This window comes from Staurois parvus, unplaced genomic scaffold, assembly GCF_062004578.1.
Source record: "Staurois parvus isolate SC_StPar_1 unplaced genomic scaffold, SC_StPar_1.0 ptg000444l, whole genome shotgun sequence".
Lineage (NCBI taxonomy): Eukaryota > Metazoa > Chordata > Amphibia > Anura > Ranidae > Staurois > Staurois parvus.
In genome coordinates this window covers 466,356-481,062 of record NW_028318240.1, presented here as the reverse complement: position 1 = coordinate 481,062, position 14,707 = coordinate 466,356, and the positions used below count along the sequence as shown (strand labels likewise).

Genomic DNA, 14,707 nt, shown 5'->3' with positions numbered 1-14,707 from the left:
TAAGTAACGTTTCTGTAGCCCTAAGTAACGTTTCTGTGGCCCTAAGTAATGTTTCTGTGGCCCTAAGTAACGTTTCTGTGGCCCTAAGTAACGGTTCTGTGTCCCTCAGTAACAATTCTGTATCCCTCAGTAACAATTCTGTGTCTGTCCCTGAGTAACAATTCTGTGTCCCTAAGTAACGTTTCTGTGGCCCTCAGTAACAATTCTGTGTCCCTCAGTAACAATTCTGTATCCCTCAATAACAATTCTGTGTCTGTCCCTGAGTAACAATTCTGTGGCCCTAAGTAACAATTCTGTGGCCCTAAGTAACGTTTCTGTGGCCCTAAGTAACGTTTCTGTGGCCCTAAGTAACTGTTCTGTGTCCCTCAGTAACAATTCTGTATCCCTCAGTAACAATTCTGTGTCTGTCCCTGAGTAACAATTCTGTGGCCCTAAGTAACGTTTCTGTGGCCCTAAGTAACGTTTCTGTGTCCCTCAGTAACAATTCTGTATCCCTCAGTTACAATTCTGTGTCTGTCCCTGAGTAACAATTCTGTGGCCCTAAGTAACGTTTCTGTGACCCTAAGTAACGTTTCTGTGGCCCTAAGTAACGGTTCTGTGGCCCTCAGTAACAATTCTGTGTCCCTCAGTAACGTTTCTGTGGCCCTAAGTAACGTTTCTGTGGCCCTAAGTAACGTTTCTGTGGCCCTAAGTAACGTTTCTGTGGCCCTAAGTAACAAATCTGTGTCCCTCAGTAACAATTCTGTGTCTGTCCCTAAGTAACAATTCTGTGGCCCTAAGTAACGTTTCTGTGGCCCTAAGTAACGGTTCTGTGGCCCTCAGTAACAATTCTGTGTCCCTCAATAACAATTCTGTGTCTGTCCCTAAGTAACAATTCTGTGGCCCTAAGTAACGTTTCTGTGGCCCTCAGTAACAAATCTGTGTCCCTCAGTAACAATTCTGTGTCTGTCCCTAAGTAACAATTCTGTGGCCCTAAGTAACGTTTCTGTTGCCCTCAGTAACAAATCTGTGTCCCTCAGTAACAATTCTGTGTCCCTCAATAACAATTCTGTGTCTGTCCCTAAGTAACAATTCTGTGGCCCTAAGTTTCGTTTCTGTGGCCCTCAGTAACAATTCTGTGTCCCTCAATAACAATTCTGTGTCTGTCCCTAAGTAACAATTCTGTGGCCCTAAGTAACGTTTCTGTGGCCCTCAGTAACAAATCTGTGTCCCTCAGTAACAATTCTGTGTTTGTCCCTAAGTTACAATTCTGTGGCCCTAAGTAACGTTTCTGTGGCCCTAAGTAACGTTTCTGTGGCCCTAAGTAACGATTCTGTGGCCCTCAGTAACAATTCTGTGTCTGTCCCTAAGTAACAATTCTGTGGCCCTCAGTAACAAATCTGTGTCCCTCAGTAACAATTCTGTGTCTGTCCCTAAGTAACAATTCTGTGGCCCTAAGTAACGTTTCTGTGGCCCTAAGTAACGATTCTGTGGCCCTCAGTAACAATTCTGTATCCCTCAGTAACAATTCTGTCTGTCCCTGAGTAACAATTCTGTGTCCCTAAGTAACGTTTCTGTGGCCCTAACTAACGATTCTGTGGCCCTTAGTAACGTTTCTGTGGCCCTAAGTAACGTTTCTGTGGCCCTAAGTAACGATTCTGTGGCCCTAACTAACGTTTCTGTGTCCCTAAGTAACGTTTCTCTGTCCCTAACTCTCTCCCTGAATACAGCCAGGTCTGCCTCTGTTGAATGACTGGAGGCAAATGGAGAATTCTAAAATGGCCGCCATTTATAGCTCGACCATTACACTGTGCTGGCTGGCTGGCTGGCTGCTGATTGGCTAATGCGATCACATGTCATGAATGAATGCATTATGGGTCAGCGCGCCTTGTCTGCGCGCCTTCCCAGACATCCCCGCTCCGTCGCCGCACATCGCCTCCATTTTAGGAAAAATTTTGATTCGCGCATCCGAAGTCTGCTTATTTTCGGATTTGACGCGAATCGAAATTTTCCTAATATTCGAAACGAATTCCACTTCGCCTACTTCGATTCGCTCATCTCTAGATGCAACCCAGCATTCTCTCTCCTCCAAACACGACGAGTTGTGTTTCTACCAAACAGTTCTATTTTGGTTTCATCTGACCATATGACATTCTCCCAATCCTCTTCTGGATCATCCAAATGCTCTCTAGTAAGCTTCAGACGGGCCCGGACATGTACTGGCTTAAGCAGGGGGACACGTCTGGCACTGCAGGATCTGAGTCCCTGGCGGCGTAGTGTGTTACTGATGGTAGCCTTTGTTACGTTGGTCCCAGCTCTCTGCAGGTCATTCATTAGGTCCCCCTGTGTGGTCCTGGGAATTTTGCTCACCGCTCTTGTGATCATTTTGACCCCACGGGGTGAGATCTTGCTTGGAGCCCCAGATCGAGGGAGATTATCAGTGGTCTTGTATGTCTTCCATTTTCTAATTATTGCTCCCACAGTTGATTTGTTCACACCAAGCTGCTTGCCTATTGCAGATTCAGTCTTCCCAGCCTTCGACAGCTCTTTGGTCTTCACCATAGTGGAGTTTGGAGTGTGACTGTTTGAGGTTGTGGACAGGTGTCTTTTATACTGATAACAAGTTCAAACAGGTGCCATTGATACAGGTAATGAGTGCAGGACAGAGGAGCCTCTTAAAGAAGAAGGTACAGGTCTGTGAGAGCCAGAAATCTTGCTTGTTTGTAGGTGACCAAATACTTATTTTCCACCATAATTTGCAAATAAATTCTTTCCAAATCAGCCAATGTGATTGTCTGGATTTTTTTTCTCATTTTGTCTCTCATAGTTGAGGTCTACCTATGATGCCAATTACAGGCCTTTCTCATCTTTTTAAGTGGGAGAACTTGCACAGTTGGTGGCTGACTAAATACTTTTTTGCCCCACTGTATATGCACCCAACTCCCCGACGAGGCAGGTTTTTCAGGGCTTGTCTTCACGGCTGGCACCCTATATCCACAAGCCGCTTGTCATGGGAGGTGATTTTAATTCTGTTATGCAGGAGCAGGAGGATAAATCGCAGAGTGTTGACCGAGACTCTCGCTCTACTCAGCCTCCCCGTTCAACGCCCACACTACTTGGTAGTTTCGTTGAAGCTATGCAATTTACTGATATATGGCGCTTGACACACCCAGACGGTAGAGATTACACTTTCTATTCTCCCGTTCACCACTCTTTATCACGAATCGATTATATTTTTTGCAATTCCACAACGTTGCAACATGTTGTATCATCTACCATACATGACATAGCCATATCGGATCACTCTCCAATTTCTATCATTATAAATTTCTTAGATCCTACACCGCACCCTAGGATATGGCGCTTCCCCTCGTTTTTGGCAAATAATCAGGAGCTTTCCCGGCAGCTACAAGACACCTGGGCAGATTTCCAATCTACTAATGCGGCCCACGTCTCTAATCCAAATTTATTTTGGGATACGGGGAAGGCGGTATTACGTGGTAAAATTATTGCTTTTACGTCCGCATATAAAAAAATAATTCTGCACCATTTCACGGAGGCTAGTAACCTTCTTAGACTGACTCAGCGCAGGATGATGGACTCAAATACGCAGGACAATAGGACAGCTTGGGCGGACGCTAAAAACCAGTTCGACACATGGGCGGCAGCACAGGAAACACTTCATCACTCATACCTTGACTTACAGTATCACAGGTTTGGTAACAAACCAGGCAAACTTTTGGCGCGCCTGTGTAGGAAGCCTTTTACCCCCACGCAATTCACCTCTCTAAAGGATTCTCAGGGGATACTTAAACAATCTTCGGAAGAGATTATATCTATTCTGGAAAGTTTTTACGCAAATGTATATGGGTCGGACCCTATAGACCAGGCACGGGCACATTCCTTTCTTGACAGCGTACATCTACCACAAATAGATCCAATAGCACTGCAATCTCTAAATGCCCCGATATCACAAGCGGATATTTGTCTAGCTATTAGTTCCTTAGCCAATGGTAAAGCTCCAGGCCCGGACGGGTACACTTCTGAATTTTATAAACTTATGGATAAAACCCTCTCTCCTACTCTACAGCTGGTATATCAGTCTATTCAGGAGAGCGGGGTATATCTGCCATCAGCTTCGCAGGCCCACATTAAATTAATCGCCAAAAAAGGCAAGGACCCCTCAGACCCTGGTTCTTACCGTCCGATTTCCCTCCTTAATCTAGATGCAAAGATTCTTTCTAAAATTGTAGCTAACCGTTTGGCCATCATTTTGCCCACCCTTATTCATCCTTCTCAAGCGGGCTTTATAAAGGGGCGCTCGGCCACCTCAAATATCCGCAAAGTGCTCACAGTTCTACATCAGGCTAAAAATAACCCGTTACAGGATCTAGCGATTGTTTCCCTCGACGCTGAAAAAGCTTTTGATAATGTAAGTTTTCAATGGCTTTATTCGGTCCTCACTAAATTTGGCTTTTCCAGACCATTCACGCGTTTAATTCAGGCTATGTATTTCGCCCCGACAGCTCAGGTAGTGGCGGCGGGGAAAATATCCAATCTGTCAGGAATGGACTGGCCAGCAATAGTGGGACTCTGGTCACACCCGGGAGCCCTGACATTACACCAAGGCCAATCCTGACCAGAAGTGGTTGCACAGGGAAGCCATCTTGGCTTGTTGCTGGGAAAGATGGATCTTGATGAGGTTGCGTATTTATATCTGCTAGTGTTTGATGACAGGGAGTATGCTTATCAGACTCTGAAGGAGTATACCCGGGATGAACTGCTAGAATGTATACGGCTCGCTCATGTTCTAGTAGATCAGGGCACAGAGTTCTCTGAGGTGCAGCCATTGATTGAGGTTTGTACTGAGTTGGTTTCATCTGGTACCCCCGAATGCAGGGATGAATTTTTGCCGCCATTTAGTGCAGACCAGGTAGAGTCCCTGGTGTGGTTATTAGAGGATGATGTGGGTTACTTTCTGGAGCGTTATTCCACATGTTCACCACAGATACTAAGAGATTGTATAAACGCAGTGCAGTCTTTGGTCAGACAGGCTTTGTGTAAGCTCAGCTTTGTTCAACCCATACTGCAAACATGGACAGATTTGTTACACCCAGCCTCAGTCAGCTTACAAAGACCCAGTCCTGCTTCTAATCTATTTCCTCAAAGCTCTACTCCTGTATTCCCAACAGCTCCTCCAGTTACAGCCCAGTATACTTGGCTATCTACCGCATGTCAGTACCCAGTTTCCACTCGTTGCACCTATCCTGCCTTTAACCCTGTAAAGAAGCCCTCTGTAGCGACTGTTCCTTCCCCTGTTCCATCCTCCAGCTCTTCTCTGTCTCCAGCTGCTCCATTCATTTGCAGACCTGCGTTTACTTGCAGTGCTCCAGTAGTTAAAACCAGAAAAGAGCGAAAATTCTTTCCAACCAATACCATCCTGCCAGTATCCAAACCGGTGAGCCTACCGTCTGAGAACCTGCCTTCCGTGGTTCAGCCTGATGCCTCTCTTCGGCCTGAGGCCTCTACTCAGCCTGAAGCCTCTACTCAGCCTGAAGCCTCTCCTCAGCCTGAAGCCTCTACTCAGCCTGAAGCCTCTACTCAGCCTGATGCCTCTACTCAGCCTGAAGCCTCTACTCAGCCTGAAGCCTCTACTCAGCCTGATGCCTCTACTCAGCCTGATGCCTCTACTCAGCCTGATGCCTCTACTCAGCCTGAAGCCTCTACTCAGCCTGAAGCCTCTACTCAGCCTGATGCCTCTACTCAGCCGGATGCTTCTACCCAGCATAATGAACTGATCCAGCCTGATGATCCTATTAGACCAGTTGACTCGATGCCCGCTGTTGATCCAGATGATCCAGTACCTGATCCGGTGCCCGCTGTCGTGCCAATTGACTCTGTGCCCGCAGTCTTGCCAGACGACTCGGTGCCCGCAGTCTTGCCAGACGACTCGGTGCCCGCAGTCTTGCCAGACGACTCGGTGCCCGCAGTTCCGCCAGTTGACTCGGTGCCCGCAGTCTTGCCAGACGACTCGGTGCCCGCAGTCTTGCCAGACGACTCGGTGCCCGCAGTCTTGCCAGACGACTCGGTGCCCGCAGTCTTGCCAGACGACTCGGTGCCCGCAGTCTTGCCAGACGACTCGGTGCCCGCAGTTCCGCCAGTTGACTCGATGCCCGCTGTTCCGCCAGTTGACTCGGTGCCCGCAGTCTTGCCAGACGACTCGGTGCCCGCAGTCTTGCCAGACGACTCGGTACCCGCAGTTCCGCCAGTTGACTCGATGCCCGCAGTTCCGCCAGTTGACTCGATGCCCGCTGTTCCGCCAGACGACTCGGTGCCCGCAGTCTTGCCAGACGACTCGGTGCCCGCAGTCTTGCCAGACGACTCGGTGCCCGCAGTCTTGCCAGACGACTCGGTGCCCGCAGTTCCGCCAGTTGACTCGGTGCCCACTGCCTGGCCAGATGACGTGGTGCCCGCTGGCGAGCCAAATGACCTGATGCCTGGTGACCCAGTGTCCGCTGTCATACCTGGTGACCCGATGCCCGCTGTCGAGCCAGACGATCCAATGCCTGGTGACCCGGTGCCCACTGCCTTGCCAGATGACGCGGTGCCCGCTGGCAAGCCAAATGACCTGATGCCTGGTGACCCAGTGCCCGCTGTCATACCTGGTGACCCAGTGCCCGCTGTCATACCTGGTGACCCGATGCCCGCTGTCGAGCCAGACAATCCGGTACCTGATGACCCGGTGCCCACTGTTGTGCCTGTTGACTCGGAGCCCACTGCCTTGCCAGATGACGCGGTGCTCGCTGTCGAGCCAAATGACTTGATGCCTGGTGACCCGATGCCCGCTGTCCAGTCAGACGATCCAATGTCTGACCCAGTGCCCGCGGTCATACCAGTTGACTCGGAGCCCACTACCTTGCCAGATGACGCGGTGCCCGCTGTCAAGCCAAATGACCTGATGCCTGGTGACCCGATGCCCGCTGTCCAGCCAGACGATCCAATGTCTGACCCAGTGCCAGCGGTCATGCCAGTTGACTCGGAGCCCACTGTCGTGCCTGGTGACTCGGCGCCCGCCGCTCCGCCTGAGGGCCCGAGACCTGTCGCTCCGCCTGGGGGTCCGGCACCCGCCGCTCCGCCTGAGGGCCCGAGACCTGTCGCTCCACCTGGGGGTCCGGCGCCCGCCGCTCCGCCTGAGAGCCCGAGACCTGTCGCTCCACCTGGGGGTCCGGCGCCCGCCGCTCCGCCTGAGGGCCCGAGACCTGTCGCTCCGCCTTGGGGTCTGGCGCCCGCCGCTCCGCCTGAGGGCCCGAGACCTGTCGCTCCGCCTGGGGGCCCGATGCCTGTCGCCCCGCCTGGGGGCCCGATGCCTGTCGCCCCGCCTGGGGGCCTGATGCCTGTCGCCCCGCCTGGGGGCCCGATGCCTGTCGCCCCTCCTGGGGGCCCGGCGCCCGCTGCTCCGCCTGGGGGCCCGATGCCGGTCGCCCCGCCTGGGGACCCGATGCCGGTCGCCCCGCCTGGGGGTCCGGCGCTCCACCTGGGGGCCTGATGCCGGTCGCCCCGCCTGGGGGCCCGATGCCGGTCGCCCCGCCCAGGGGCCCAGTGCCTGTTGCCCCGCCCAGGGGCCCGGAGCCTGCTGCTCCGCCCGGGGGCCCGCTGCCTGCTGCTTCGTCTGGTAATCCGATGTGCCTCTGCCCGGAGTCCGGCCCGATGTGCCTCTGCCCGGAGTCCGGCCCGATGTGCCTCTGCCCGGAGTCCTGCCCGATGTGCCTCTGCCCAGAGTCCTGCCCGATGTGCCTCTGCCCGGAGTCCTGCCCGATGTGCCTCTGCCCAATGTGCCTCTGCCCGGAGTCCAGACCGATGTGCCTCTGCCCGGAGTCCAGCCCGATGTGCCTCTGCCCGGAGTCCAGCCCGATGTGCTTCTGCCCGGAGTCCTGCCCGATGTGCCTCTGCCCGGAGTCCTGCCCGATGTGCCTCTGCCCGGAGTCCAGCCCGATGTGCCTCTGCCCGATGTGCCTCTGCCCGGAGTCCAGCCCGATGTGCCTCTGCCCGGAGTCCTGCCCGATGTGCCTCTGCCCGGAGTCCAGCCCGATGTGCCTCTGCCCGGAGTCCAGCCCGATGTGCCTCTGCCCGGTGTGCCTCTGCCCGGTGTGCCTCTGCCCGGTGTGCCAGTCTTTGATATCCCGCCAGTTACCAGACCCGGGCGGTGGAACATTTTGCACAGCTAGGACTGTTTGGAGCATCCTGAGGCTGCTCCTTGAGGGGGGGGTACTGTCAGGAATGGACTGGCCAGCAATAGTGGGACTCAGCTGCCTTATGAGCTGCAGTACCAGGGCTGGCCAGCGGGTGCTCCCAGCAATCAGAGACTCTACCTTGCAGCCAGTCAAACACCTGGAACCAATTATACTGGTGTATTTAAGGGACATTCAGACTTGCAGACTCTGCCTTGGTGTTGTGTTTTTCCTGGGCCCTGTATCCTGTTCCTGCTCTCTGTTCCTGTCTGATTCTCTGCTGACCCTGCTCTGATCCCTGGCTTGTCTGACCATTCCCCTCTGCCTGACCCTCTGTACCACGCTGCCGCTACCTGCTGAACCTGGCCTGTGACCCCGACCATTCTCCGCTTGCTCCCCCTGTACCTACCTGCCTGTTAGTTGCTGTACCCTGCTTGTGACCTGACTACTCTCTGCCTGACCCCCCTGTACCTACCTGCCCGTTTTGTTATTGACCCGGCCTGCCTGACGACGCTTGCATTGTATGTATTATCTGTGGGTGGTTTGGTTTGTTTGCACTGTGTTATGTTTTAGTATTGCACTGCGTTTATGTTTGTATTGTTAGTCTTGAATAAATTATATTGTTTATAACTTATCTGAAGCCTGCGTTTCCCTGCGTCAGTCACATACCTCTGGTCACACCCGGGAGCCCTGACACAATCCCATTCCATTACATAAGGGTACAAGACAGGGCTGTCCATTGTCCCCCCTGCTTTTCAACTTAGCTTTGGAACCCTTAACCCGCTTCTTGTTGTTTCAATCACAACTTCATGGCATTCAAATTGTTCAACAGGATCTTCGTCTAGCTTTATTTGCGGACGACATACTAATATTCACCTCCAACCCGACTCTAGATTTGCCATACGTTCAGTCCGTCTTCGCAGATTTTCGGTGCTGCTCGGGTCTCCGTATTAATTTTGGGAAAAGTGAGGTTCTGCCCTTATATCACGCTCGACTCCCTGAGTGGGCTGGCAACTCACTCTTTAAAATTAATACGAACCATATCACTTATCTAGGTATTAAAATTGGGAAATTAGCCTCGTCCCTTTATTCTCTTAACTATTCACCAGTAATTCAAAAAATTTTAGGGGAATTGGAAATGTGGAAAGAACTGCCATTATCACTTATGGGTAGAGCCCACCTCTTCAAGATGACGAGTTTTCCGAAGCTTCTGTATCCTCTTCAAACTATCCCTCTCCTGCTCAAACATACGGATATAGTCAGGCTGAATAAAGCGATTTCTAGTTTCTTATGGAGGGGGCGCCGTCCGCGAATAGCTATATATAAGTTGTTTCTTCCTAGATGTGAGGGTGGTCTGGGCCTTCCCAACATTAGGCTCTACAATCTATCTTGTATTTTACGGGTATGTGTAGATTGGGTCTCCCGTTCGTCCGTGTTTTCTAATTACAGACTCGAATCTGCCATGGTGAGCCCATATGATCTGTCGGCCCTTTTACATTCTAATTCTGCCTCACTTCCTCCACATCTTAAACACAATCCACTCATACGGGATACCCTCTTCACATGGAGGGAGGTCAGACGTAGACTAGGAGTTTCTCCCTGGCTGTCTCGCTATCTCCCTATCCATCACAACCCTTCCTTTTCTGTCTCTCAACATCATGCAGCTTATGAAAAGTGGTATGACCAGGGTCTTAGACTTGTAAGTCAGTTGTATGACTCAGCATCAGGATCCCCCCTTCCGTTCCAACAAATTCTTAGCTCGTTTGACTTACCTTCCCATCATTTTTTGTATATTTTGCAAGTTAGGAATTATGTGAAATCCATAGTGCAAAACAAGTCCACTCGCTTTTGCTCTACTATGATAGAAGTCCTTGTAAGGAATCAAAAATACAACATATCCAATATATGTGGTCAACTATCTATGCACTATGCAAAACCGCTGGAATCTTATACTTCCGTCAAAACGTGGATACGAGACTTTGACAATGCCTTCACCGCGGAGCAAATGCTCACAGGTTTTAATACTACCTGTGCGTTCAATACGAACGAATTTTGGAGGGAGCAGCAATTCAAAATTTTGCACCATGCCTATATGCCTTGCCTGTACTCTCAAGCAGACTCATTGATCTCTACATGTCCGCTCTGTGGTTCATATAAACCGTCACTTCACCACAGATTTTGGAATTGTCCACTGGTCTGTGTCTTCTGGAACCAATTTTTGAACTTTGTGCTTTTCATCACTACTCTCCAGTTACCTAGGGACCCGCTGCTTCTTCTCTTTGGCAATTTGGAAATATCAGTGTCTGCTGCCCCACACCGTCATCTTGCTTTGTTCAGAGCAACCAAACCATGGCTATCCATTTGCTTGATGGCGGCGAGAAGGTCTATTTTGAAAAAATGGGTCTCCAACTGTCCGCCTACCATCTCGGATGTCAACTTTCTACTTCGATTGGATCGGCTTGGTCTGCATATAGCTCCTTCTACAACAGGAGTGGAAAAGTTCAACCGCAAGTGGGGTCAATATGTTTCAAAAGTTCTCCCTAGTTTGGAGCCCCAGCACCCCTCTCATGGTTTTCTAAACTAGATTTAAGCTAGGTTCCAGGGTATTCCTGATGCATGGTGTTACTATTGCTCAAGGGGTCAACTGATTGCTACATTATTAATGCTGTGTTCCTCTCAGAAATCTCCTTTGCTCTCGCTATGCTCTCCTTCCACTTTGCCACTCTGGCTTATTACTCTCTCTCTTATTTTCCTTGCTGACCTATATGAAGTGGTCCCCTACTAGCACATCTATATACATACTGATGCGCTGCTTCTCACTATACTTTACTATCTCACTATACTTTACTATATTATTACTCTATCAGTCTATTAATTTTTTTTTTATCTTAATCTCTATATCCTGGCATGTTTTCATGGTCCTCTGGCCTCAGACTTTTGGTACGTAACTTCTTGTACTCCAGTTCTCCCTTTTTCCTTCCCTTTTGGCATATTCTTTATATGCTGGCTTTTCCAACTCCTTGGTCTTATGTCCCTACTGTTATATCTCTATCCTTTATTTTCATTTTCCCTTCACTTCTTACTCTCATGCACGATGACCTCCCTATTGGTCGATATGACAAATGGTTAACATTGCTCACGTCGCTTATTCTTTTTGCTTTACGTATGATTATATATATATGTGTAATTTTTCGAAATCCTGCATATTTTAACTTCAAGCCCTCGTACCCTGATATATTACATGTTCTATATTCTCCCATAGATGCTCTTCTTTCTAAACTTCTCTACTCCCTCTCGGATTCTTTCGGGGCTTCTGTAATATGTTTATGAGTAAAATTGTTATCCTGGAATTTATTCATCTGATATGGCATGTTGCCACGCTATGAATACTGACAAACCTCATCGTTGGTTATTTTGTGTGTACAATAAAACCCAATAAAGTTTCTTTTAAAAAAAAATAAATAAACACTGCGGCTTACTGTGACCTTGTTGGTCTTTGGACAAAGGATTCTATATCCCTTACTCTGCTCACTGTAGCCCACCAGAATGCCTTCTATGGCTTTGTTCTCCAACTTGGAGCGTTTCTGACTTGGAATGTGGACATATGCTTTACAGCCAAACACTCTGATGTGTCCTACGTTAGGTTTTGATCCATTCCACATTTCATATGGTGTACTCTCAATAGCTTTTGATGGGAGCCTGTTTTGTAGGTATGTTGCAGTCATTATTGCTTCTCCCCAGTATTTGTTAGGTAAGGCAGCGTCCGAAATCATACATCTTGTCATTTCTACAAGAGTGCAATTCTTTCTTTCTGCTACGCCGTTTTGCTCAGGAGTGTATGGTACAGTTGTTTGGTGTATAATACATTGTTTCTTTAGGTATGATTCCATTTCTTTATTCATATATTCCCCTCCATTGTCAGTGCGTATTATTCCGGATTTCCTTTGAAACTTGTTGCTTGTCATAGCTACAAACTCTTGAAGTTTTTCTAATGTCTCACTTTTGTGCTTCATTAGATACGTTATTGTGTACCTGGAATAATCGTTGATGAAAGTCAGTAAATATCTGTTCCCGCCAGGTGTGATGGTTTTCATTGGTCCACACACATCACTGTGTATCAGTTCCATGGGTTTAATGGTTTTACTCTGACTGGTCTGTGGAAGAGGGGTTCGGGTGGCCTTTGCTTTGATGCAACACGTGCACTTGCTGAGTGTGTGGCAAGGCAATATTTTCATGTCTTCTGATAGACCTCTCTTTGCAAAGTCCTTTTATAGCTTCTGGGTTTCGACGCCCCAATCTTCTATGCCACAGGTAGATGCACTTGTCATGTGGGTTATGAGTTGCCGCATTAGCCTTCTCACTTTCAGTGACAAGTTTGTACAGATGTTCATTTAATCTTCCTCTTGCTAGAATTTGCTTTCCATTTTGAATTGTGCATTCATTACCTCTGAACTGGACAGTGAATCCATTGCTTGCAAGGGTTTTAACTGATAGGAGGCTTCCTTCTAGGCTTGGAACATATAGAACATTCTTTACAAGGATGCTCTGCTTGCCCCCTGATGGCATTTTGCAGTTCAGAAATCCCTGACCTTTACCTTCCGCTGTAATACTTTTCCCATTTGCTAGGAAGACTTTATCTTTTACACTAAAATCAATTTCTGTGAAGAATGTCTCGTCGCTTGTCATGTGACTTGTTGCCCCTGAATCAATGTACCATCCATGTGAGGTACTATTCTGAGTCACTTTAAAAGTACCACTCCATGATGCACTTTCATTTTCTTTCATGACCACTTTAGCTCTTTCTCTTGTGGGTAGCTCCCGCTTTCGCTGCTCAGCTTTCCAGATTGAACAGTTCTTTTTCAGGTGACCGGCCTTTTTGCAGCGAAAACATACCCTGGTTTCTTTGCTTTGTCTTATGCCTTCATGCACCTTCAGAGCTGCTTCTGGTCTCTCGTTCTCTTCACTATGCAAATTGTCCTTTCTTCTGCTGTATTCATCAATTAATTTTCCCTTAACATATTCTAGCGTCAGTTCAGTTTCCGGTCTAGTTTTTAGAGCATTAATAAGGGCACTGTATGATTCTGGAAGGCTGCATAGCAGTAGTGCTACTACATGATTGTCTGTCTTTCATTTCTTCACCTATTACATCCAGCTGGTCCACAATTTCTAGCATAGCATTTACATGTTCACCCATTTCCTGCCCTTTTTCCAGCCTCATCTTATACAGTTTGCACAGCAGATATAGTTTACTGTTTAGGTTTGCACGTTCATGCAGTTTTTGTAATGCAGTCCACATACCTTTAGCTGTGTTTTCTTTCCTTATATGAATGAGTTGATCTTTCTCCACTAACAGGCTTATGACTGCTTTTGCTTGCCAGTTTTTTCTGTCCCATTCTTCCGGGTTGTCATTGGGTCTGTGTGTATCTAGTACCTGCCACAAGTCATCTTTGGATAACAGCATTTCAAGCTTAAACTTCCATAGCTGGTAGTTGGTATTGTTGAGCTTTGCTATTGTAAACTTCATATCTGAAGCACTTGACATCTTTCAGTGACTTGGATACAGCTCTTGCTTCCTCACACAGGATTTGGTAGGATTGTAAATGCAGCACTTACTTGCTTGTAGTTCTCATTTTTCCAGTGTCTGGAGCTGGGCCCATAATCTGTTGGTTATGTGTTAGAGAAGACACTGGTAGCTTGTGATGAGGCAGAACTTGGTTTACTTGTGTGGCTTAAGTTGCAAACATACAAAGCATTTCAGCAGACTGTAACAGCAGACATCTTGGTTTGTGAAGAGAGAGAGAGAAGAGAAAACCAACAAGTTTTCAGATATGCACAACTGGTAACCTTAGTGTACAGTGCCATCTACTGGTCAAGTGATATTAACACACAATACTATATAGTACATGCTGTTGTATCCCCAACAAACACAGGGTAGTCTGTTACCATGTGTTGCAGTGTGCTGCATCGTGAGTAGTCCTTTACCATATTGTAAATGTGGCATTATGCATTAATATGCCTCCTTTGACCATGACTGTCTGGGCAGTAAGGTCACCTGCTGACTTGGGACCATCCAAAGGCAGCGTAACTCTTCAATAAGACACAGAATTTCAATTCCAACACAATTCAACTTCAGCTAAGTGCAGTGCAGAGGATGTGTTTCCAGTCTTTGAAGTATAAGAAGACAATGACTTTCCTAACTTCTGTTTCTGTGAATAACTAATACTGACCTGATCCCTGGGAGTGCGCAGCACCGCAATCCTATGCCTGCTATGTCCTCCGGACACTGTGGAGCACCGATCGTGGTACGGGACCTCTGTGCGAGGTCCCGATCATGTGATCACTGATTGGCCAATCATTGATCACATGCAGAGTAGTAAGCAAGATGTCACTTCTGACATCATTGCTTACTAGGTGTGACATCTGTGAATGATCACAGAGGTCACATGGTACAAGGCTATTCACAACAGCCTTGTACCATGTGACGAGCTGTGACCAATCTC

The 14,707-nt window shown here is 48.4% G+C and overlaps 1 protein-coding gene across 1 annotated transcript in view; it reads left to right on the top strand.

The window, feature by feature from the left end:
- The window catches only part of LOC149453933 (venom factor-like), a 374,515-nt gene that overhangs the window by 278,155 nt on the left and 81,653 nt on the right, over positions 1-14,707 (top strand). The window lies entirely within an intron of this gene.